This window comes from Ictidomys tridecemlineatus, assembly GCF_052094955.1.
Source record: "Ictidomys tridecemlineatus isolate mIctTri1 chromosome 12 unlocalized genomic scaffold, mIctTri1.hap1 SUPER_12_unloc_4, whole genome shotgun sequence".
Classification (NCBI taxonomy): Eukaryota; Metazoa; Chordata; class Mammalia; order Rodentia; family Sciuridae; genus Ictidomys; species Ictidomys tridecemlineatus.
In genome coordinates, this window is record NW_027520962.1 from 828,768 (window position 1) to 850,414 (window position 21,647).

General features: G+C 35.6%; 1 protein-coding gene across 10 annotated transcripts in view; it reads right to left on the reverse strand.

Annotated features, from left to right (window-relative positions):
• Positions 1-21,647, reverse strand: part of LOC144372321 (E3 ubiquitin-protein ligase RNF217-like) — a 196,411-nt gene that overhangs the window by 131,280 nt on the left and 43,484 nt on the right. The gene's annotated exons all lie outside the window — the stretch shown is intronic.

A 21,647-nucleotide genomic window follows, 5' to 3' on the forward strand; every position in this document is an offset into this window, starting at 1 on the left:
ACAATTAAAACCTCTTGACTTTGCTATGGGTCAACAAGATAAATATTTGCTCATGAATTAGAACTGAGATAGATGAAATGTGGGGTTCTTCACTGAAATAACAATTCACTTAACAAAACTAGCTAAGATAAATATATAGGACATCATAAAACAGAAACATAATTAGACTTACATGAACAGGAAAAGAACAGTGAAACCTGATATTTCAAGAGAATAAAACTAAATATTAAGTTGTTTTTTAAAAAATTCATACCTTTTCTGGTAAGTGAACATAGGTACAAGTGTAAAGACAGAACAAGGACATAATCTAAGTGTTTTATATACTGCAATTTTGTATTAATTATTTCCAGTTTTATTTTATGCTTTTACCACATTTATCATACTGAGTTGTGTTTTCCTTAACACATATCTTACAAAGTAAATCCTTTTGGAACTGCATAGCATGCTGTATGTGTGTGCACATGTGTGCACATCTGTGTTATAGTTTGGACCTGAAATGTCCCCTAAAGACTCATGTACTTAAAGTCTTGGTCTCCAAAGTCCAGAGGTGAGGGTTTGGGAGAAGATTGCCTCATGAGGGCTCAAACAACATCAGTGTATTAATCCATTTAATGGTTTAATAATTTACATGGGTTTTGGGGAGGTGAGACCTAGGGAGGAAGTAGGACACTGGGGGAGTGCTCTGGAAGGGTTGATCTTGTCTTCAGCCCCTTTCTCCCACCCTCTCAGCTTGCTGGCCACCATGAGCTAGAGCAGCTTTCCTTTACCACAGCCTTCCACCTTGATGTTGTGCCTTACCTTAGGCCCAAAGCAACGAAGCTAGTACACCAAGGTCTAAAACCATGAGCCAAAATAAACTTTTTCTCCTTTCAGTTGTTTATGTTGATGTTTTGGTCCATTATAAAAAACTAACAAGAGGTGTGTGTGTGTGAGTGGGTGTGTGTGTGTGTGTGTGCGCGCGCAGAAATGCAGGTATGTATATCAGGACATCATAAACTATAGTCCTCAAATCATCTCTGTGTGCTGTTCACCTCTGTATTGTTGGGGGCAGATAACCTTAGGTTTCATCATATATCTAAAAGGATACTGAACCAAAAAAAGGAAGATTAAGATAAATAGATGAACTTAGTCTTGGATAGTCTATCCTATCCAAGAATAGGATAGCTGATGGCATGTTCATTCAACAAATCCATTTAATAAATATTCACTAAGTCATAGACACTATTACTCTTTACATGATAAATATAATAGTATCATACTATGATTTTATCATTGTTGTATTTCATTTGCTTTCATTTTTTTTTCACTCAGCAAAGGAGAAATATTCAGGCAGAAACATCATTCATACATCCATGTTGGCTTCCATGAGGCCACAGGTCACCCAGGAAAGTAGAGTGATTTCTGGAGAATGAAGGGTCTAAACCTGAAACCTCATATACTGAAAAAAAAATTAATAACAGATACCTTTTTCTCAGAGAAAGGTTTCTCACTATTTGTTTCAGTTTTAACTTTTCATTTTTCTACCACAGATCTGATGATCTCCTTGGGCTTCCAGTGCTCTAAAGAGTTCAATCATACACCTGTCAAGAACTTCTGCCACGGGCTGAGGATGTGGCTCAAGTGGTAGCGCGCTCGCCTGCCATGCGTGCAGCCCGGGTTCGATCCTCAGCACCACATACAAACAAAGATGTTGTGTCCACTGAAAACTGAAAAATAAATATTAAAAAATTCTCTCTCTCTCTTTAAAAAAAAAAAAGAACTTCTGCCACTGTCACAATGAATTGAAAGACAGTAACTTCAGCTAACATTTACTGAATGTTTAATATGTACCAAGCACTATTCTAAGCACTTTCCATCAATTATCTCATTTAATCCTGACCAAGACCTACCTGGATATAACAAGTAACTTCCCCAGTTACTAGAAAGAACATACTGAAGCTTAATTCATACTAGTCACTGCCAGAACCTGAACACATTGCTATTATGCCACTGCAGATTCCTACCCAGACTCTGTAAAATTAGCCACCTGGACTAACAATGACATATTGCTAGCAGCCACAAAGAATTCTTATATGCTTTAAAGGCAGATTTTTGTGTATGATACTTTGATAAGCATAAGCAGTGTATTATAGTTTGGATATGTGATATCTTCTAATAGCTCATGTGTCAGACAATGCAAAAATGTTCAGAGGTAAAATGATTTGATTGAGAAGTGTAACCTCACCTGGCAGAGTGTTGCATGCCTGTAATCCCAGTGACTTGGAAGGTTAAGGCAGGAGGATTGTGAGTTCCAAGCCAGCCTCAGCCATGTCCAGGCACTAAGCAACTAGTGAGATTCTGTCTCTAAATAAAATACAAAAATGGCTGGGGATATGTTTTAGTGGTCAAGTGCCCCTGAGTTCAATTCCTCGGATCAACCCCCGCCACTACCACCACCAAAACAAAAGAGATGTGTAACCTAATCAATGGATTGATCCACAAAAGGAATAACTGGGTGGTAATATAGGCAGGTAGGGTGTGGCTGGAGGAAATAGGTCTCTGGAGATACATGTTTGAGTGTTTATATATTGTCACTGGTGAGCAGAGCTTTCTCCCTCTGCTTTATCAGTGCTCTAAGTTGCGTTTCTCTGACACACCCATCTGCCATAATGTTCTGCTTCACCCTAGGTCCGGAGCTATGGAGTCAGCCAACCATGCACTGATCCTCTGAAACTGTGAGCCAAAATAAACTTCTCCTTCTCTAAGTTGTTCTTGTTAGGTATTTTGATCACAGTGATGCAAAGCTTACTAAAACAGAAATTAGTACTGGAAAGAGGGTGCATTGTTGTGACTAATTGACCATGTGGTTCAGAAACTTTTCAAACTGGTTTGAGAGAGGAATTTGGAAAGGTTTAGAGATGCAGGCTGGAGAAGTCTTAGAATGTTGTAAGCAGAGCTTAATGGACAATTCTGGTGAGAGCTTGGAAGAACAGAATGCCGATAGGATTTCAGGCAATAAACACTGGGCTTGTGAGGTTCCAGAGGAGGAGGATTCTGTTGAAAACTGGACTATAGGATGTTCTTATAAGATTCTGGCAATGAAATCATCTATATTTTGTGCATGTCCTGAGACTTTCTGTAAGGCTGAATTTGAAGGTAATGGACTATTTAATTCAGTGGAGGAAAGTTCAAGGCAGCACATCATTGAGGAAACGACATGGATATTGCTGGAAGCTTTCAGCGAGGTTACTGTGAGAAGCAGGAGCAGAAAACAGAGCTGAAGGATTTAAAAAACTTAACAGTTTGTCCTGAAAAGTAAGTGTAAAACTGGGGTTAAGGAGGGTGTGGCTGTTAAAGAGATTACAGCCACTAAAAGGAAGTTCTTTACCTAAAAACAATAAGAAAGCTTGCTTGAGGATAATTCAGGAATTGGCAAGACCAAACCCATCTCAGGCTCAAGGCTGAAAAAACAAACCATCCTTTGAGAAGAGACCATGAGGGCACTCTGCTTGCAAAGGGGGGCCTAGGAAGTTAGGCTGAGCCACTCAAGCACTCCAGGGCTGCTGCAGCCATGGTCCCAGGAGGCTTGACTAAGGCTGAAAATTGCAGCAGACCTTGGAATCAACAACATGATGTTGGATTTGCAGGAATGCAGGATACCGAAGTTGAGAGGTCATGGGGGCTTCCACTGAGATTTCAAAGGAAAGCCTGGAAGGTAAGAAATAGAGTAGCAATGTTGGCAACCCTGAAGGCAGTTTCTAAGATGGTGATTCATGAATATGGGAGAAGAAAGCCAAAGATGAAGTGGAGACTCCCAAGATTAAGAGATGCCAGTCATGTGGAACATCTGCCAAGGAAAGCTACAGAAATCAAGCAGAAACAAGCAAAGAGAGAGGCCGTGTGGCCTGAAACCAGCAAACAAAACTTTCCGAGAGAACATCCCGATGCCATGTAGCCCAGGCTGGATATGGAGCCACGGGATTTCTTTGCCCAGCTGGATTTTGGTCTTGCTTTGGTACTGTCCCTTCTTTCTATGCCCCTATTTCTCCTTTGTAGAATGGAAATGTTTACCTTGTGCTATTATATATTGGATATATGTTACTTGCTTTGATCTTTACAGGGACTCAAATCTAAGTTTGCCTTCCGACTCAGATGAGACTTTTGTATTTAGACTTTAGGCAAACGATAGAACTGTTAAGATTATGGTCTCTTGGGAATGAAATAAATATATTTTGCACTGTGAGGTGAATATGAGTTTGGGGGGACAGAGGTGGAATGTTACAGTTTGGATATGCATGTTTCGCAAAAGCTCAAGTGTGAGACAGTGCAAGAATGATCAGAAGTGAAATGATTCGATTATGAGAGCTGTAACCTAATCAGTGGCTTGATCCACTAAAATGGGTTAACTGTGTGGTAACTGGAGGCAGGCAAGGTGTGGGCAGAGGAAAGAGGTCACTCAGTGTATGCCTATAGGGTTTATATTTTGTTCCTCATAAGTGGAACTCACTCTCTCTGTGCACCTTCTGTCCTGTCCTGAGCTATACATTCCTCTGCCGTGATGTTCTGTCTCACCTCATGCCCAAAAGCTATGGAATTGGCCAAGCATGAACTGAATATCTGAACCTATATATATTTATTTATTTTTTTAGTTGTAGTTGGACACAATATCTTTTATTTTATTTATTTATTTTTATGTAGTGCTGAGGATTGAATGCAGGGCTCTGCACATGCTAGGTGAGCACTCCACTTCTGAGCCACAACCCCAGCCCCAGGACATACTTCTTTCACACACATTCTTCTTGCCTAAATCCTTTGGGTCCTAGCTTAGATGTTAAATCCTTTTGGGGGTCTTTCCTAAACTCTCAAAATTGCAACAGGTGATCCTTAATAATAAGTGCTCTTGTAGCAATGCATGCTTAGTGCTATCATTTTATCTATTCTCTTCTCAATAATTGTTTGATTTTCCCATTATCCAGTGAGCTCTTTGAGCATGGAACCACTTACTATGACATGTCTAATCCCTTGCTCATCCCATGGTGCAGAGTAGGTTCTTAATATTTGTGGAAATTCAAAAAAGAGGTTAATATAGCCTGTGTGAGGTTTTCTACATAATGACTGGGTAATATGTCTTTAGCCAGAGAAGGTGAAGGTCAAACAGAGGGCAGATATGAGAATAATAGAGACCAGGCCACTAGTCCAAGTACAAAATCAATTAAAGTGGAGAAAACATGATTTTGTGAATTTGCCTTGTATACACATTGGCCTTGTAAGTTAAATGGTCAGTGTTGGGTTCTAGACTATTTTAAGGGGTTCTGGAGGGAGAGATGACAGTCAAAATGGTCTTGATCAGTAATTGTGAAGAAGACAAAATAATCGGCCATAGCTACCAGGACAAAGACCTCACTCATGCTGGAAGTTTGGCCCCCAGAGGAATGGCTACACTCTTGGCTAAATACGGCTTCAGCCATCACATACACTATGCTAACTGAAAGGAAAAGATGAGATACAGAAAAGAGTACTCTTTATTGGTCTGCCGTCTTTCCCAGTCCAACTCCCCTGAAGTGTTTTTAGGCTGCTTAGATGAAAATAAAATGATCGTTATAATATTTTTTAATCACTGCACTAATTTCACATTTACTGCCTGACTGGATTCCTATCATACATAATGGAACTATGTAAATTTTATCTAACTATTGAGTAATCTCATCATTTTATGAGAACAGAAACACACCCTCCCTGGCCCCTGTCAAAATCAAAAAGTTCTGGTTTGTGTCTCATTCTCTAGAAATAAAAAATATTCCCAGCATATTGGAGGCCTGGAGAATTGGGAAGTGTTTAATGACAATCCTGGGGGCAGGTAGACTTATTTACTCAACAGCACAATGTTTTATCTTCCTAGTCATATTTTTCAGTTATACAGAGAAAATTTGGGAACTTTTATTTGCACAGCTGATATATGGTTTTATAAAAGAAATTTGGAAAATAGAAAAGGGGGAAAAATCATACTTTGTATTATCATCCAAATACTATTAAGATGAATATTTTCATGTATTTCCTTACAAAATATATCATGCATGTACTCTAAATTGTATTCATTACCTTGCCTTTCTATGGAACACAATGTGAGCCTTTTCCATGTTATTGCCATGTGTGGTCACTGTTTCTGAATGTTGTGTAATATTCAAAAAGTAGACAACCCACAGTTAACTTCATGAACACTGCTTCTAATTTAACACTATTTTACATAATGTGCAATAAATAACTTGGTTATAAAACTTTTTCTGTACTTCATATTATTTCCCTAGGATATATTCCCAGAATTGGAATTATTAGGCCAAAGTATGTGATCATTACAAGACTCTTAACACGTATTGCCAAAATGCTTTCTAAATGTCATATTTACTTATACTCCATAACAATGATCATTTTACCACATCTTGCTCTGCAAAGAACTACCATTAAAAGGCAACTGTCTAAGCAAAAACAACATAAGAAAACCTTCAAAAAATTTGCCTTTTATTTGGCAAGCAAAAAATGGCAATATTACTATTTTATTTTATGTTTACTTCTCTAATTATAGGCTTCAATATAGATCAGTATATTTGGTATTTTCCCCTGCTCTGTGAATTTTTTAGCATCTGTTGACCTGTCAGTCTGATGCTTCAAATACACTATGAAGTATTCATGGAGATTATATAATATTCTATGCAAAGTCAGAAGAGTTTCCTGCAAGACAAGCCAAAACAGCAAGTCTTTATCCAGAATCTGACCCTGAACAGATGTTTATTTGGCAGCTGAGCTGTAATAATTAACATCAGAAAGCAGGGCAATTTAAAAAATATACAGCCAAATCTCACATCCATGAATCATGGTTCTGTAAACCATCTGGATGACTGGAAAATAACCCTCCATTTTGAGAAAGACCTGCATGATAGTACTAAAGACAAGAGTCCTCTGAATACCAAGTGCTTACAGCATATTGTTTATCTGCCTCTTAAATCACTTCCATTCTCTACCTTTTAATAACAGATATTGATTTAGTGGTCTCAGCATTCTTTCCTTGGGCTATATGCTTCTCATAGGCACATACCACATTTTATTTTTCTTGGTATCCTAGGGAGCACTAGGATTCTGTCCTGCATACAGTCAGCACTTAGAATTTATTTGTTGAAATAAATTGGAATAGAATAATCCAGATCTTGGCAGACATCTGACCCCAAGCCAGAGGGTGTCTCTAAATTGTACTGGGAGCTGTTTATCATCAGGATAAATAGTTCTGTCTCAAACTCTCACCAGTAGCACTGCATGAGAAGAACACCATGAAGAGAGAACAGCACTTGTCCTCCAAGGCAGGTGGGATGCCTTCACACCACTTATAGTCCTTTGCCCAGGCCTGTGGGGCTGTTCTGTGTAAGCTGAAGGAGCCATAAGGTGAACTGCAACTTCAATTTGATATGTGAAAATGGCAATACATTATTTTAAGATATATTATTTTAGCATCCTCCTCCCACACACACACAAAAAAAAATAGTTACAGGTAATTTCCAAAGAGAAAGAAAGTTTCAAAGTTTTCAGTGTACAAGTAACAACTTAGATTTTCATTTTAATCTCTCAAAATAATTTAATGGTGTATTTTCAAAACACTTAGATAAGATCACACTTTAGGAAAAACGCTGATTGATTTCAGTTCCAAGTTATATCTGTTTTGCAAAATTAAAAGTCTTCACAAAGTCCCTGTATTGGTAAAGAATTTAGAAAAAAAAAAAGAACAACAACATAACCAAGGTCATGATTCCATAATCTATCTATGAAATTACTCCCATCTTTAGATTTTGAAACATTTCATCTCCCTCTCTCATACACACACAAGACCTTTTCTTTTCTTTTTTGCCTAGCCATTTAAAGTAGGACTGCTTTATTTAATCACAATATAATCATCTGATCAGGAAACTATGTACAGATAAAATATTTTTACCTTCTATAAATTCCATATTCATATTTCTCCAGTGTTCTCCAAAATGTTCTTTATAGCTGATTTTTTTTAAAAATCACCTAGAATCCAATCAAGAATCATATAGTGCATTTGTCATTTCTCTTTCAGCTGTTTTAGTCCTTCAGCTTTTAAGGAAGTATTCTGTCACTAAAAATTTGAAAAGTTCAGGCCGGTTGTTTTGTAGAATGTCCCACAATCTGGATTTGTTGATTATGTCCCCATGATGAAATTCGAGTTACACTTTGAGATGAGTTTCCTTCTCACATATCCAATCAAGAAGCACACATGTTTCCTTTCTCTCATTGTTGCCCAAGACAAGCTTGATCACTTCTCATGGTGAGGTCTGCCAGGTCTCTATTGTAATTACATGTGTTTCTGCAGTTGGTACCTGATGATGGGATCATATCTTGTTTACTAATGACACTTTACCCAGTGGCGGTACCATCCATTTCTGGTCTTTCCTGCATCAGACATTGCACTGCAGATCCATAATGGTGGTTTTTATGGTTCTGCTATTTCTTCTGCATTAACTGGCACTCTTTTGCACAAGGCAAAATTTTTCATGCTACTTTTAAAAATATTACTAGAGACTCTAAATTTCCTTTTTTTTTGGGTATTTATTATGCCCCAAAGTATGGCCAGTGGAGACCTCTTTAAGTTAGCATCTTTTGACAGGTCTGCATTAGTCTTGAGTAATTCCTTGCCCGACAGCTATAATCAGCTGATTCTCCATAGAACCCTATTTATCGAAGTGGAAAATTTAATTTTGAAACCAAGATGAAAGCTTTAGAAATGCACTTATTTGTGCTGGAGTACAATGGCCCTAGGGATTTTCAGTGATCACAGCTATTTTACCTATTTGTGAACCTACCTATCTACCTGCCTGTCCACATAACTATATACTTTCCTGTATTTTCAATCATAATTTCAGGCATATGCCTCCAATTCTAACCCAATAGTATAATTTTTAACTTCCCATCATTACATATTTGTAATTCTCTCCTCCAAAAGTCAGAAAACTGATATGAACACATTATTTATTTGTTTTATTTTCCAATATGTATAAAAGTTTTATAATTACCACATGAGAAAACTTGCAAAACAAAACTATTACATAAAAATAAAGATTTGAAATTATTTTTCTGCTCAGAACATACCTCCCTAAGTACATAGTTAAAGCATTACATCTAAAAGTTGTCCCAATTAACTCATTCATTGATTATGCAATCTATTTGAGAAAGAGTTTAGTTCCTTTGTTTGTTCTTATTCTATTTTCAGGCTTGCCTTTTTTAAAATTCCACTTGGATTTCATTTTATTTCTGTAAGTAAAACATTAATATGACTCAAAAATCAAAACTATATGAAAAATAAGCAGGGTGCAGCAGCACACATCTGTAATCCTAGCAGCTTGGGAGGCTGAGGCAGGAGGATCCCAAGTTCAAAGCCAGCCTCAGCAAAAACAAGGCGCTAAGCAACTCAGTGAGACCCTGTCTCTAAATAAAATACAAAATAGTGCTGGAGATGTGGCTCAGTGGCTGAGTGCCCCTGGGTACCCCTCCCGCTAAAAAAAATCTGTATGAAAAGAATACCCAGAGTTTTCTCAATGTAGTTCACTCAATATTTATACAGACAATCCTTCCACCTCAATCCCACACACTTCTATTGGTTAACCATTTCATTGTTTCTAGTTTATCATTCCTAGGTTTCTCTTTGCAGAAATCAGCAAGTATTTTTATTTTGTTTATTTTGTTTGTTTTCCCCCATATACTCTTAATTTACTTGAAGAAATAAAGAATTCCACCTAAAAAGTTAGCTGAGGAATGTAAGGCAGAGTATAGGTAGCAAAAGTATTACAGAAAATAGATACATTACCACTAAATGTTCTTGTGGTTTTCTTTAGTATATCCATAAGAAGTGTTCAGAGACAGATTTTGACAATCATATTAATCACACACTCAATCTAAAAAGCCATAATAATCCAAAGTTTTGCATTACCAAATATATAACACAGAGAAACTCTTTACTAATTGAATAGAATTTTCTTTTTCTTTTTAAACAATTTTTTACACTTTTATTTATTGATTTATTTTTATGTGGTGCTGAATATCAAACCCAGGGCCTCGCATATGCTATGCGAGCACTCTACCACTGAGCCACAACCCCTCTCCTGAATAGAGTTTTCAATGCTAAAGAAACTGCAGTAACTGTGCACACCTATTCTTAACTATCAAATGAGCATAAACACTGTGCCATGCACTAGATAAAAAGGAAGCAAGATTAAAAAGAAAAAATCACAAGACACTGGAAATTATTAAAAATTGCCTTAGAATTAAGTTTTTGAAATTCTATTAAGTAAACATAAGCTAAAAGCTCACTTTAAAATAGTATGCAATACAACTAACTCCAATTTAAAATAGAAAATTTGCAATGAAGAGTTTTTCTTGTACACTTGTTATGATCTGGATCTAGAATTTCCCCCCAAAAACCCTCATATTTTGACAGCATAATCCCCAATGCAGCAATGTGCAGAGGTGGGGCTTTTAGACAATGATTAGGGCTCTGACCCTATCAATGGATTAATCCATTTTCTGGATTAACTCACTGATAGCTGAATGGACTACTGGATGGTAAGTATAGGCAGGTGGGTCATGGTTAGAAGAAACAGGTCACTGGGGACATGCTCTTGGGGACAATATCTTGGCCCTGGCTCCTTGCTCACCTGCTCTCTTTCTGTGTTTCCTGGCTGCCATAAGCCAAGCAGCTTTCTGCCTCCACATCCTTCTGTCTTATCTCAGCCCAGAGCTATGAGATCAGTCACCTTCTGAAGCCTTCTGAACCATGAACTGAGACCTCAGAAATCCTGAGCCCCAAATAAACTTTACCTCCTAAGTTATTCTTGTCAGGTATTTGGTCACAGTGATGAAAAGCTAACACAATATTGTTGATGGGAATGTAAATTAGTATAGCCACTATAAAAATCAATATAGAAGTTCCTCAAAAACTAAATATAGAACTACCGTATGACCCAACTATACTACCCCTTTCTATTTTATCCCAAAGAATTAGTGTCAGCATACTTTAGAGACACATGCTTACCCATGTTTATCACAGTACAGTTCACAATAGGTAAGTCATGGAATCAACCTAAGTATCCATCAACTGATGAATGGATAAAGGAAATGTGGTATATGTATGCAATGAAGCTTTATTCAGCCATGAGCACAAAACTGTCATTTTTAGAAAAATGGATGGAACTAGAAAACATAATTATGAGTGAAATAAGACAGGCTCTTAGAGAAAGGTATCATACATTTTCCTTCATAGGTGGAAGTTAGACGGAAGAAAAGGTGGGAAAGGGGATGTCATGAAAGTAGAAGAGTTATCCCATTAGTGTAGAGGGAGGGAACGACGGATGGTGGGGAATGTATAGGAGGGTGAAATTATCAAGTTGTGTTTTTATGTACATGAGAATATGTCACAATTAAATCCACCAATCTGTAATTAAAATGCAGTAATGATAGGACCATTAATGAAAATTTTATTAAATATTAAGACATATTTTTTTACTTTACAGATAATAAGTGTTATTCAGATATAATTTGACTTCTCTTAGCCTAACAAAAATTCAATGCATTAGAGTGCCAAATATATTTAAAGAAAAATATCAAAATAATATTAATAATACCCAACACTGGTAAGATGTACCAAACACTATACTAAGAGATTTAGATGTATCACTTTGCTTTCTCTTTATAATATTAGTTAGGGATTATTTTATTATGATAATTACTGTAATTATCTCCATCTTGCAAATGATACAACTAAGGATTTTTAGAAGGTAAGTAGCAAAGTCACAGAGTAATTCAATTGTGTCTAAGAAACTTAAAACTTAGGTCATTCACATGTGATTGTATACTCTGTTTTTATCGATATTAAACATGTACATTATTTTTAAAAGTCAAAATATTTCTTAAGAAGTAGATAATAAAAAAGAGACCCAATCCTAACATCTATTCCCAGAGGCAAAAAAACTTTCAACTCTTAGCTACTTCTTTTGGTATTACCTTCTCATTCCCATATGTGCTTATGCTCCTAGATTAGAGATTATCTGTTGGATTTTTTTTTTGAGAGAGAGAGAATTATTTATTTATTTATTTATTTATTTAGTTGGTTAGTTAGTTTTCCGTGGACACAACATCTTTATTTTTTTATTTTTATGTGGTGCAGAGGCTGGAACCCAGTGGCCCGTGCATGCCAGGCGAGCGCGCTACTGCTTGAGCCACATCCCCAGCCCCCTGTTAGATTTTTATTCTTAGAGGTTAGAATTTAGATCTCTTTTACATATCTTGCCATTTTATTTACTTGTATCCATTTTCCTAATAGTTATAGTCCAATACCTTAATAATCCACATCTAGGTCATTAAACGACTAAATAAGCAATATTAACTATTTACCTTGAGAGTGTATCATCATTACATTTATTATATTACTATGATTTCATTCTTAGTAGTTAAACATTTACTTTTTAATCCATCTTTTTAGCTTATATATTCCAATCACTAATGCTTGTTAAGACCCTCCAATTGAATTAAGATTTACCTAAAAATGATTTTTTTCCCCACAAAATTAGATGAATTAGTCAATCAAGTCCTACTTTTTCTTTCTTGAAGCACACCTTCTGAAGCCTCTGTCTTCAGACTGATGCTAGACCTGCTACTTTCCCTCTGCTTCTTGGATTCCATGTTTCCACTCTCTTCATTGATTTCCCCTTTTTTGGTGGAGATCCTTGAAGAGTTTTCATGAAATCCATTATTTAAGAGTGAAGTAATAAGAAGGTCATTGGAAGATCTGGGAGCTGGTCTCACTGGCTGATCAGATGGTTGTGATAAAATGGTACATTGGCTGGTGCCAGAACAAGTGGTCACAAGGAGTTTGGGGAATTTACCAACTTTACATTGACTTCCTGTAAATTCCGATTTTCATTACAGAATGCCTTATTACAGTGTACCTGAGCCCACCTGCTAGACCTCAAGTCTTTATTACTCTGGGAAAGAGGTAATCTTCCCAGCTCTGCAAGGTAGGGAGAGGTATGGGGGATGGCATTCCTTTTCTGTATTTAGGTTTTCAACTAATCCTACTGCTTTTAGCCCCACAACTCACCACTCTCACCTAAATATTCTGTTACCATCTATACCAAAGACTTTCTGAGCTTCAGTGGTGTGAACTAACACCTTTCTTCTTGGTTTTCCATTTTTAATCATGTAAGTTTTAAATATCTCTGTTAAGTCAGTCATCCCACTACAACTACTTCTCTCCTATTATAAGTCTGGATTTCTGGTCTACTGTTGTCTTCTCCCTTTTTTTTCACAGTCTCTGTAAGTTAAATTCAAGTTCCATGAATGCTAATGTATTTGGAAAGCCTTCAACAAAAACAAACAAGATGTTATATTTTCAATGAAAATCCTTATGCTCAAGAAGATCTGCCCTTAAATAAAATGAACTCATTCCGTTGTATCAAAATGAGAGTTGAATTAAGGCAAATTCTGGAAAGAAATTATTGTAAACAAACACTCAACCAGTGCCCCTTGGATTTCATTTGATCTTAATGTCACTTGATCTGATTAAAATAAAGATAAGCATTATTTTCCTGAAATTTAAAGTGGGAGGTTTGATTAAGAAATATTAAAATGCTGTACAAAATACAGATGTAAAGCAGTATCACTACATGTTTCCATACCGTCTTCAATCTCTGTTGATGCCAAAGTAAGGCACCTTCATACCATAACTCTATAAATCTGAATAACTCCATGTTACCTTAGCTCAAACTTTTGAATAGCCAGTCTTAAAGATGGCTAGTGGTTATACTTGGAACAATTCTAATTTAAACAATTATGTACTAATAGAGGGGTGAATGTAACCAAGAATGTTTTAAAGGCACCTGAGAAAAAATCTGATTAATGGAAATAAATAGTAACCTCTTTTGTAAAGTGAATAAAATATCTGGTAACTTGTAAAGTAAAAAAAAAAATGCTTTCCTGTAACACTGGCTTTGTACTTCTACAGGTTTCATTTTAACCTTTGCCACCAAATGTGTTAATGCACTTATAATACTATCTTTGTGCCAAAATAACTACTGAACGCAATTTGACAGAAGGATTAAAGTGACTATTGCCCACACTGTAAAAATATATACTCAGTTAAGATGTAATTAGTTCCTCCAAAGTCACTGATATTTAAGTATACATAATTAAGGAAGGAATTCAACCTCTATTTTAATTACAGGATTATACACTTGAGCTTAAAGGCCTATACAACATATGATCCTAGTACCAAGGAGAAAGAAATGTGTACACTTCCCATAATAACATTTCCTATACACAAAGTCTTTTTTTCCCTGAAATAGGTTATCTTTGTTATTTTATGTGTTCGTATAGCTCATTTTTTATACCTACTTTATAATTCCACAGAACAACCTTATAGCAGCTTATGATAAGAGAGACAAATATAATAAAGCTGCAACACAGAGGTAAAAGAACACTTGCTAGTTCATCAAAGAGCTAATACTATTGAATAAAAAACTTGCAAAGGATAACAACTCCAATTAATCCCCACATTTAACAGTCTGCCAGGGCCAAGGCAAATAGAAAACACAATGTCATGTGGTCATTTGGGTCCCAAAGAGGACATTAGTTCACTGGGAAAGCGAAACTTTTTTTTTTCTTCATGAAATTCAAAAGAAAATGTCATAATGCTTCATACAAAACACTCTGAATACCCTGAAAGGCAATGTTGTCAAAAGTAGTTTATAAAACATATTTTCATATGACCAAGTCTTTTTTATTTGTTTCATTTTATACTTACTCAGATCTAAGACTGATCTGCAAATGGGAAAATAAGCAAAGGGAAAGGGGCATGGGGTGGAGTCAAGCCAGGCTCCAGTTTCCAGGAGTCCTCTCCCAGTGGAGGCACAGAGAATGTGCATGACACCCCCAGCAACAGCCCTATGAAGAGCTGTCTACCAAGGACAGTTGTCAGTGGAGAAGCAGAACCCAAGGGGTTTATTATTATTATTATTATTATTATTAGCTCATTATAGATAAACATAACTTTGGGCTTCATTTTAACATAATTATACAAGCATGGGAAATAATTTTTTCCAGTTCAGTCCCCAGTATTTCCCTTTTCTTTCTCCTCTTCCCTCCCTACTGCCCATGCCTTTTCTCTACTGATGTTTCTTTATTTATTTATCACTTTCAAAAATGAGTGTATTATGAATATACATACAGAAAGGTAAAATTCACTGTGGTTTATTAATATATGTACATAGGAAAGTTTGATAGGATTCATTCCACTCTTTCCTTTTCCTGTCCCTCCTCTTTCCCCTTCAATCTACTTTCTTTACTCCACTGATCTCTCTTCTATTTTCATGGAACTCCACCCCACACCCAACCTCCCATGTCCACATACACTTTTTTTCTTTCTTTTTTCCCCCTCTCATTTTGGTTTAGCTTTCACATATGAGAGAAAACATTTGATCCTTGACTTTCTGGGTCTGGTTTAGTTCGCTTAGCATGTACCAGAGACTGGAGGTTGAGGTAGAAGGATCCCAAGTTTGAAGCCAGCCTCATCAACTTAATGAAGCCCTAAGCAACTTAGCGAGACCCTATGTTAAAAAAAAAAAAAAAATATATATATATATATATATATATATATATATATATATATATAGAGAGAGAGAGAGAGAGAGAGAGAGAGAGAGAGAGAGAGAAAAGAGCAAGCCAAGTTTTGGGGGGGCACAAAAGTTTCCTGTACCTAAAAAGCACCAAAATCCCAGATTCCCAAAGGTGAGTTTTCCTTATAAACTATACCATGTACACAAACAAGTTAGACAGCAAACCACTCATACCATTTAGGGAAAACTACATCACTGTAAGCTTACCAGCCATATTTCCATGTTGACTGAGGGCCAAACCTGCAAGTCTGACTTTCTAAGGATAGCTAGTCTCAACCCCTCAATTATTTTTCTGCATGAATTCCATTAAAAACAAATGTATCAATGACACACTAAGTTGATTTGCCAGCCCATTGATGAGTCATAACTCATTTTGAAAATAAAGCTACTATACTCCCATTTTAAAAGAAAAAAAAAATTCCTCAATGGACACTCTATTCCCCTCAAGCTTCTGGGTTTTTTTTCCCCCTCTGCTCTTCTTTACTATAAAATTTCATAAGAATGTTCTATATTTCATCTTTATTTTCTCAATTCCAATGTTTTTGGAAACATTTCTTAAGATCTACACAAGCACAAATAATGAAAGAATACAACGAAAGAAGCATATTCCTCTAACTACTATCAAGTTGCTATATTTGCTTACAGATTTCTATTCATCTAATAATCTACCTGTTGAAGACTCCTTTGGCCAGCCCCATTTCTGCTCACTCCTTATTTCTTCTTCCCCTGCATCAGCTTGGCCAGCCTCCTTTTCCTTTCCTATACAAAAGATTCACTCACACATAAAACTTACATACCTGGTTCTGTATTGTATTTTGAGACCTAGTAATACTGACATGCAAAAGTTTAATTTTTCAAGTGGTCATGTTACATTATATTCTATCAAACCATATTGTGTTAATACATTCTCTTATTGGTGCATTGTGAGGTTGTTTCCAAATATCATCTCTATAAATGATTTTTGGAGGTCTTATGTCCTTTCTGACACTATTATTATTTCAAAGCATGTGAAAATCTGAAGAACAAAGAAAATGTCACAACGTATGGCAATATCCATATTTATAACTCTTTTATAATGTCCATATTTATAATTCTACATGATTAGTGCATTTATGTACAAAAGTAAGGAAAACAAGAATCATACTATAAATGTACTAACTTGAGACTTACATTTATTATATCACGATAATTTTCTTTTATAAAATATTTTAAAATGCCCATGAGTTCCAGTCTATATTTAATCTGTCATTCAACATTTCAGCTATCCACATTTTGCCTATTATATAATATTATTTTCTTAAAAGTATAAAGTTGCTGGTTATATAAGTATTTTTAAAGGCTAGTTTAAAAATCAACACTAATTTTATAAAGAGGGCTTTTTTTTTTTTTTCCTTTTTGGAAAATAAAGCAACACAGCCTAGGTTTACAGCTTTATGAAGATGTGATTTAGGACTATTTAAGTAATAGGTCCCTTTGCTGCCTTTCTAGAATATCAACAATTTTAGGTGATCTTCTAATAAAAAGCTACACAGTGTACACACTGATACCAAGAAAATTGAAATAATAAAGGAAGAAGAAGGAGGAGAAGAAAACTACTAAGTGGCTATCATGAGTTGGGTGAAAGTTTGCAATGCTTCAGATGGTAAGTATCTAAAAGGCACAATAGTGGGTTTTTTGGAAAATAAAAACATGTGGTTAGTATATTCACATAGTCACAGCCCTTTCATCTCAGTTCACAGTGGTCTAAAACAGTAAGATTGTGAGCAGGATGGCTTAAGAAGCAGCTTTGAATTTGCTCAAAAATTCAATCTAGCACAAGACTAAGTTCCTAACAACATTACTATATGAAGTATGTAGGAAATGAACTTGGCACAAAATGGTATTAATTTTTAATTTAGAAAGTAACTTTCCTTTACCACAAAATAGGTTCTTCAGAAAATTTTAACCCCAGTAAATGAATGAGTCACTGGAAGAATGAAACTTGGGCTTTGATGTGTTTTGAGTTTGGACTGCTTCTGATCATAACTAAGATTCAGTTACCTCTTGAAGCTAATTATTCCATTTGCCATTAGAGATAATCAGCACAGAGTTGGATTCCTGTGCTAGTTCCTGCATCAAAATTGTTTAATTAATAGCTATACCAAATAACTTAATTATATTATTAAATATGGGAGAAATCAGGGCTTTGCCTCAATTATAATTTTATTTTTGTCTTGTGTACCTCAGTTTCCTTACCTGCAGGCACCTCACAGTGCTGTCCAAAGGATTCAGTGAACCAAACCATGCAAGGCACTCTGAGTACAGGCAGCACAGCTCAGTAAGTCACTGCTATAATCGTTATTCACAATCTCTTCCTACCTTCTCTGCAGTAGTATTTTGATTACAGCAGAGAAGAGCCACTTATACTTAGGACCAGCCATTTCACCCCCTGCCCCCTGACTCCAGGGAACCCAATGGAACTCCCTGGGGCTGTCTAGGTGACAGTGCCCTCTGAAGTTCTGCACATATTAGTCCCGAGTTTAGTCCAGAAACCATTCCCATTTAGCAACAAGCAGACAAGCAGAAATCTTAAATAAAATGAACTCCTTCTGTAAACAGAGACAGATGGTATGACTTGTGCATGGTGCTGAAATACGATGAATAAATAAGGAGTATTTCTTCCTCTTGTTTTTGTTCTTCTGTTAGTAATAACCATTATTTTTACTTTCTTGCTACATATATTTGCTTATTATCTGTTTCTTTTCCACTATAATATAAGCTTTGAAAAGTAGGGGCTCATTCTGGTTACTTGCTATGGCCCCAGAACAATGAACAGTTTATACTGTACACAGTGGATGCTCCATAAATAAGTAAGACTAAATGAAATAAACCAAAATTAAATATTTCAAATATTTTTAATTCCCTTTTTAATGTTTAAGAAAAATCAAGGTAGAAATTATAATTTTCAGAAAAAAACTAATATTTTGTATCTGAAAAACTACCCTTGACAAACACTGTGTGGTTCAAAGATATTTTAATTCAGGCTCTGAAATGATACCTCCAATTTAAGGATTTATGAAAGATGATTTAAAAAGAAAGTGGAATACAATCAACAAACATAATGTACATGCATAAGAAATTCAACTATGGTCATAAAATTGCCAATAAAACCAAAAATCAAATTAAGGTAAATCATCACATGCAATTTATTTCAATTATAAGGACATCATCACACTGTGAAAGTAATTGCACAGGCCATGGGCTACTGTATTGTGCTAAGTATCACCGAGAGAAAAAGAGAAACAAATTCATGAAAAATCTGAGTACAATAAATCTCTGTAAAATACAAAACTAAGATTTGGAATATGTACTATACCCTAGTTGTAAATCCACCTTTATTAATAAGGGCCATGTAAAATTAAAATCATTATGAAAACATATTTTAAATAGAAAACTAAAAGTTTTATAAACAATTTGAACCATTACCCATAATGGGGATATGCAACTTTAAAACACTTGATAAATAAAAATGTGCTGAAGAAATTATAGAGTACATTTAAAATCTTATATTCATTGTAGTTGCCTCATATTTATCAGTGAATATTAATTTGCCAAAACCCTTCTCATATTCTGACAGGTAAGCTACTCAAACTGAAAAATATTGTTATTCTGACAAGGGTAACTCTTAGAAAAGTGGTCTATTTTAGTATCATGTCTACTATATTTTAAATATTTGAACTTATCTAAAATGCCCCAATTCCTTCTTATTCCTTCATAGTTTATTGCTTCTTTTTAATTATATCTCTTGATGACTAGATACCAAACCACCTCTCCCTACTTCTTTTATTTAATGAGGCCTTCATGTTAAATTCAATATATATTTATTCAATGACTGTTCTCTTAAAAGAAGAAAGTGGTTTTTTATTTAAAAATGGCATTTGGCCAGCACCTCCTGATGTAAACCCTTTGACTCACACTAAAATGCTTATTAAGACAAAGGAAAAAGTCAAGGACTCAGCACTAAAAACTATGGCTGGCAGTTAATATCCTACCAAAAAGAATGTCTTTAAACGCCAGCACTGATGGAAGTGGATACACAGAAAAGGAATAAAGGAAAGTAAAACAAAATGTAAAGGACTAGATAGAAAAATGCCATGAAAGAAACCATACTTGATTTCTATTAAGTTTTTTTTTTTAAATTAAAGTTAACTTTTTCAGAACCAACTCTTCCTTGCTCTTCATGTAAAACTACTGAACCTATTTAAACAGAAGATGCATCCACACTAATGTTGGTACAAACTTTAAGACATTGTAAACCAAGTGATTTTCTTTTGAGTAATTACATAATGAAAATCAATAACCACACTAGAACAATGAATCAAGAACTGAAATACATGGAATGAGAGGAGCAAAGCCAGGGGCTCTGAAGTCAGACCTTGCCAGGTCTGCAAATCAGCTCAATACTTATTCTGGTCCAGAAAGTGATTAAGCTTCGGAGCCTTTGGCTTATGACTTCTCAGGTGAACATAATATTGCCTAAATTGTCATGCTCGCACAAGGTAAGAGAATGTGATGACACCTGACACATAGCCTCGGCAAATGGTGGTTATTATTATCTATATTATTCGAAGTGACAATCCGGTTAACTCAGTATTTACTTCAGTCCTTAGCTTTCTACTGTCCCTGAAGATCCACTTTTGCGGAGTTAGTCATAGAAAAAATTTAAAAATAAGAAAATTTTATCTTAGGTGTTTTGCTTCCTTCCCTTTTAACATCCTTATTTCATTCACTTCTTGAGTTTTTTGTTACCTATACCAATACCACACCACCTTCAAAATTACCATTTTCTAAAGTGATTTATCAAATCTAAAGAGTTTGCTAATGTGTCAGATAAGCCAATCAATGGCTTAGTGTGTTAACCTGTTCAGGTTATAGGTGAATTTCACCCTTCATCTTTTTGGAGGTACATCTTATATTGAAATTTTGAATATAAGAGTTTTAGGAACCTTAGGCAGAGCTGGTCATTGAAGCTGGCTGATTTAGATCACTGCTGAGTTCCTCAACCACTGCACTGCAATCAGACACAGCCTTATCAGGGATACTACTAAGGAAACTGAATTCCAAGTCCCTGGTCTAACCTGTGAAGTAAGGATGGTCAGGACCAAACACACAAAGTACCCTTTCTTTAAATTTTGCTTATAGAAATGAGTAGCCTAGGTCAAAGTACATATATTAAACAAAAGCAGGTACTTTTTCTTGAATTCTCAAAGTCTACTTTTTTTTTTTACATAACAAACTATTTTTATTGATGTTTTTTTTCCTTTTCTTTTCTTATTTTGAAACTGGGGATTGAACCCAGGGCTTTGCGTATACAAGTCAAAACGCTTTACCACTTAGTTATATCCCAGCCCTGAACTATTTTTATTGACTAAAATAAATTTAATTGAAGCACTTTTGAACAACATTTCCTGGAGATTCAATGTGAAATAGTTTCCATCCCAATAACAGAAATTGGTTCAGTCACTCAAATCTGCAAAAAACAGTGTTCCCTTGAGCTATTTCATGAACCGTTTATTTGGAAGACAATTATAGTAATGCAGATATCTAAAGTTTTATTATAACTTCTTAATTAAGTCAGTTCATGCATTATGGCTGATTAGCACCATACAATGAGAAGTTTCAACCGAAACCAAAGTTGGACTTATTTAATACTAATAAGCTGGAATAAATAAAATCATTATAAATCATTATGCCCTGGCTGTTCCCATCTTAAGAAGAAACAATTTCTAGTCCCAATAAACAGAGTGTATCTGCTACTTAATAACTCCATCCTCATTCCTTCACAGCAAATGCTCCAGCAGAATACCTTAAGAAAATGTTGCTAATTTCAATTATGTGAAATGGATGAGATGCAGAGAACAGACAGTACTCCCAGAGGGTGCCTGCCAACTCCATCTACTCTTC